We start from the raw sequence: 6,000 nt of genomic DNA on the forward strand, positions 1-6,000 counted from the left end.
CCCCCCCCTCCCCACTAATCCCATCCCCAACCAGCGATGCCTCCCCGGGAGTTAAGCCACGGCGGGGTGGGGTGCGCTGCATCTTCAGCGACGATCTCACCTGCTCCGGCTCAAGTCCGGCCCGGAATGCCCCCGGGACAGCCGTTCCGCCGCCTTTATAGCGCTCGCAGAAGGCAGTGAGACGTTTTATTTATGGAGCAACAGAGACACCTTAGTCCAAAAGAGGGACACACAGGCAGCGGTCTTTTCCCCACCTATCCTACCGGGAAAAAAAAAAGTCTACCCCTCCCGAATTCTTTCCCTTTCCCGAACCAGGAAGGCTAAGAATCTTACTGGCTGTCACCCAGAGGCCACCCGAATCCTCACTCGCGCCCTAATTACTAACGTGGGTTACGAGGTCAGGGGCGAGACAGCCCCTGGGGAATTTGTTACGGAGAGCAGAGCCCAGCATGGAAGAAGAGGTCAGCTATTGGCGGGGAACGCTGACCTTGACCCCTAGGTTGTATGAATCCGGAAGCTCCAAGGTCTGGCACGCGGCTCTCATACCAGGTGGAGAGGAGGAAAGGAGCAGTGGCCAGTTTTGCATTTAATAAGACTGGATTTCTAGAAAGTCTTTCTTTAGAAGTACCCAGTGGGTGGTGGTTATAGAGAGTTCATAATTTATTCATAAATCTTAGATACGAACTTTTCTGTGTTTGTGTGTATTTCACATCACAATAAAAATCAAGTGCCCAGGTGGCCCCTTTTCTTACCTGACTGACTCTTTGATTCTTTTGATGTTTCTTCTCGTTCATCTGAACAGTCAAGGAGGGAATAAACTGGACTAAACAGGAATCAAGACTAGAAGAGAGTGAGTGGGGAGCGGGATGTATCCTACCTAATCAATGTTTTGTCTTCTGCTGGGATGAGTCTTGCTAAAACCGACTAATACGGGTTAAGATGAAGGGAAGGAGAGTTTGGTAAACAGGAAGATTCTCTCCTGATTATCAGTAAATGCGGAAGACGCTCTAAAATATGGACCTTCTGGACACCAGCCTTCAGTTACCCAGTTGGAAAATTCAGACAGTGACCATTCTATAAGCAACAGGAAACAGAATCCTCACAGGAGAACCCTAGTGTAAATCCCCTGAAATTGTATTCAACATGGTGTGGTGGGCATGTGTGTGTTTTTCTGAGGGACGAATGAGTCAACAGCTTTCAGCAGATCTTCCAAAGCTTCCTTGACCATTATTAAGGTTAAGAACCCTTGAAGAAAGGACCTAAAAAGAAATCCAAGGACTTCCCTGGCCGTCCACTGCTTAAGACTGCGCTTTCAATTCAGGGGACACGGGTTCGATCCCTGGTTGGGGAATTAAGACCCCACATGCTGCGCAGCCAAAAAAAATAATCCAGGTCATGAAGTTTAGAACTTTTATCCATCTGCAGAAGAGAATACATACATATATATATATATGTAGTTCATATGTAGTTCTTAAAACTAAGGGGCTGTTTTCCCCCCAGGAGACATTTGGCAATGTCTAGACACATTTTTGGTTATCATACTGGGGGAATGCTACTGAGATGTAGCGGAAAGAGGCCAGGGATGCTACTAAACCTCCCACGATGAAGTTTTCAGTCCCTCTAAGTCTGTATGCTATTCGAATGTACATTTATTAATAAGTTGTTATGTGTACTAAATATATGCATCTCTCTCCATATATACACTACACTGAAATAGAGGCAAGTTTTTAAAAGTAGATTCTGAATGTCCCCACTTATCACACCCCCCCACACACCTTCAACGTCCAGTTAAAACAGTCTCAAGCATGAACAGTGCTTGAGTCTCTCAGAATTAATCCAGTTACTTCTCTGGATTCTCTTGGCACCTTATCTGGGCCTCTCTCTTTAAGACACCTCTCACTATCTACCTTAGTATCATAATTAGATTTACATACAGGTCTTATCTCCCTCACTAGACAAAAACTTCTTGAGGGCAAGTACAATGTCTCCCTCCAGTCATTATTACCTTCTATAATGTTTTCTAAAAAGATATAGCTATAGCCCAAACATATTTTTTTAAAAGAACAACTAAAAATTATGCCACATATTGGTCTACAACTTTTTTTTTTTTTCAGTTAAGGCTATGTTAGGAATATTTTTCCAGGTGAATATATATGGATTTTTCTTAACTTTTTAAATAGCTGCCTAAGATTTCATACTATAACTCAGTTCCACGGTAACTCACCTAGACGATTCACAATTCTTTATTGATTTAATTTGGAGGCATTCTGTGCAAATATAAATATAATCCGTGTCCCATTCTGATAGGCATTTCTGCTCCCTGTCACTTGCTATTTTGAACATTTTTAGTCTAGTCCAGTCAGCTCTGTGGACCACTTTGTATCAGAACTTGGTGATCATATGGTGATGGTAGCAATTCAAAGGAACAAGGAGTGGGGTAGAGGTCTCAGAAGGACAGAGGAGAAAAAAAACTATCAAATAACACTAGGAGTCAATGGTGTAACTTCCCCTGGAGAATAGACAGAATTCTTTGAACTGCATCTTTCTAGATAAGGATTCGGTTTAACAATTATCACACTATAATAAGACTTACATGTACCTGGATGAATATATTGCCTTTTTTTTTTTCTGTTAAATGTTTTTTCTACTGAAGAAATAAATGGTGCATGGACAGAATGGCATCTCCCTTACAGGTTTCCATAAAAGTATAGAACTGCTTTTCTCACTAGTCTGAATTTGGCCATCCTTTAAAAACAGAAACGAGTAGGAGGTGATAACAGCTGACTCTCCCCACCCAATTTACTTGTTATATTAAACACCTCAAATTACTCACTTTAGAAATCAAGCTTCACCTGTTTCACATAGAGGTGGGTGGTTCTTATTTACCAGAATTTAATCATTTCCAGGACTTCTTTCCAAAGAGATAGATGTGTCACTTCAAAAAGAAATGTCAGACAATATTATTGTTACTTCCCAGCACTTATTTAGCAGTTAATGCTGGTTAAAATGCATTTCCTTATTTATATCCTTTAGGCATTTGGAGTGTAAGACAAAGTCCGCTATTAGATCTGCACACTCACTTATTTGTTCATTCATTCATTCATTCAAGGATTTATTAAGAATTTATGAGTGCTGGCCATGATACAATGATGAACAAAGAAGCATGAACCCTGGTCTCATACCTGTGGGTGCAGCAAACATTCACTACATGGTCACAAGTTGTATATTATATTTCACTGATTCTAAAATGCAGATTTTTCACATTTTATCAGGACTCATAATTGATGGTGTGTTATAGTTCAATTGGCAGCATTTTTTTTTCTTTCTTAGTGGTTCATAAAATAATTGTGAGTTTTACAATTAATGGCATAATAGAATTGATGAAATATGAATATATACAAAATCATAAGTATAGCTATATATTTGAGTGATTTCGTGTGTTACAAGAATGATTTAATTGAGTCCTGTGTTTATTTAAATTGAGAGAATTCAGTCTTGCTACCTTTTTCTGGTCTAGAGGGCAAATTTTACTTAGTTTCTTTTTCCTCTTTTTTTTTTTTTTTCCAACTTAAAAATTTCTCTAATCAGAAGAATTGCAAAATAACAGAAATATGCAAATAATGCCCAAAAAGTCTGTTTTTAAAAGCAACCTAGATTCTGATTTTTATCATTTTCTACCTTTGAACTGTAATGTTTGTACCTTATTTCTTGCTTTTTTTTTAAATGTAGAATTGAATTGAATCACTTCTGTTTGGAGGCAGCATTTGACTCACTGTTAACATTTCAAACAGAAACACTGTCTACTTTTCAGATTGACATTGGTGAAAAACCAATTGCCAGGGAAAGTCATTTTCCCTGGGAATTTCAACTCTGATCTGTGAGCTTTATTTTTATTATGTTTGTTAATTTTCTCAAGACAATAGATGCTAAGTTTCTGCCATATTTAAACAAAAAGATAACTTTAACTTTCTCTTTTTCTGATCTCTCCTCTGAAAACTGATTTGGCTTATTTTCAGTAAGCATATAGTTTTGTACTCTATTGTTTTTTATTTCCTGAATGTTACTTTTTCCCCCCTCTCCAGATATAAGATCTGCTGCTTAAAGACAGAAATAATATGTTATATGTCTCTTATGGTATTAAAAAATTAAATATGCCTGTAGTGAACAAGGTGGAAAATATATTAACATTGAAAATAGCAATCATTTCTTATCACCCACATAATCTCTGTTAAGCTTTCTGTTTATTTCCTTCTTTTTTTTTTTCTATGCACACAAATGTATATATTTCAAGCAAGTAAGAGTATAATGCTAGTCTTGTTTTGCAACTCTACACAATACCTTGGCAAATTATGACAATGTAATAGATACTGGAGAAATACTTGTCAAATTGTTGATTGCTTAATCATTTAATGATGGGATCTTGAGAAATCATTGCCTCTTGAGGAATGAAACTTGTTTAAAAAGATGAGAATTTATTCTTTTTTAAGAAAATCACTAAACAAAAGAATTCTTTCCAAACCTGTGTGGCAGTCCATTCCAATTTAAGGCAATTCTCAGTGTCAATAAATATTCATTTTTATATAGTATAATTCAGTAAATGTTTCAGATAGTAGAGGAAAAACCACATTCTTTAATATAAATCCAAATTTGATATTGTCTTAGTAAAATTATCTCTCATGAGATAAATGAAATAATGGCACTTTTTTAAGGCAAATTGTAATTTGAGGGCCCACCCAACTATCTTATTACTTAAATGTATTTAACTTTTTAAAAATTTTTTAAGGTCTTTTTTCTTCCCTGTTTTTAAAAATTGAAGTATAGTTGATTTACAATGCTGTGTTAGTTTCAGGTATACAGCAAGGTGATTCAGATATATATATATATATATATATATATATATATATATATATATATATATATATATATACTTTTTCAGATTATTTTCCCATATAGGTTATTCCAAATATTGAATATAGTCCCCTGTGCTATACAGCAGGCCCTTGTTGGTTATCTATTTTATATATAGTGTTGTGTATATGTTAATCCCAAACTCCTAATTTATCCCTCTCCCTACCTTTTCCCCTTTGGTAACCATAAGTTTGTCTTCTATGTCTGTGAGCCTATTTCTGTTTTGCAAATAAGTTCATTTGTATCATATTTTAGATTTCACATATAAGTGATATATGATGTTTGTCTTTCTCTGACTTACTTCACTTAGTTTGATAATCTCTAGGTCCATCCATGTTGCTGCAAATGGCATTATTTTATTCCTTTTATGGCTAATATTCCATTTTATATACATATACAACAGCTTCTTTATCTGATGTATTTAACTTTTAAAGTTATCTTTGCACACCTATTCCATGAACATGGTTTGTCAATAGAGGGAGAAAAGGGAAACTTGAGAGATGTTTCAAGTAAACAATGATGTGCTATGTTATCCTGAGTTGGATGTTTTTGTTTTGTTTTGTTTTGTTTGATATTTATTTATTTATCTGTCTGTGCCGGGTCTTAGTTGCAGCATGTGGGATCATCTTTGCCGCATGTGGGATCTAGTCCCCCGACCAGGGATCAAACCTGGGGCCGCTGCATTGCGAGCACAGAGTTTTAGCCACTGGACCACCAGGGAAGTCCCCTGAGTTGGAGGTTTGTGAGTATTCCATCCATTCATTCATCCATACGTACATCAATATATTTATTTATTTATTCAGTGAATACTTATTGAGCCCCCTACTTGTGTCAGACACCATCTTAATCTTGGGGACACAGCATTGAACAAGTCTGACAAAGTTCCTGCCCTCTAAGTGTTATCGAACCAAACTTGGGTCAGCTCACCTGCTCACAGTAAAGCCCATCTTCTGATGTGGGTTGTGGTGAAGGGAAGTGCAGTGTTTATTGCAGGGCACCAAGCAAGGAGTCCAGCCAGCTAGAGCTAAAAAGGCCTGAACTCCCCGAAGGCTTTCAGGGAAAGTGTTTTAGAAAGAGGGTAAGGGAGGGGCG

The sequence above is a fragment of the Balaenoptera borealis genome (genome assembly GCF_965194805.1).
Source record: "Balaenoptera borealis genome assembly, chromosome: 7".
NCBI classification, from domain to species: domain Eukaryota; kingdom Metazoa; phylum Chordata; class Mammalia; order Artiodactyla; family Balaenopteridae; genus Balaenoptera; species Balaenoptera borealis.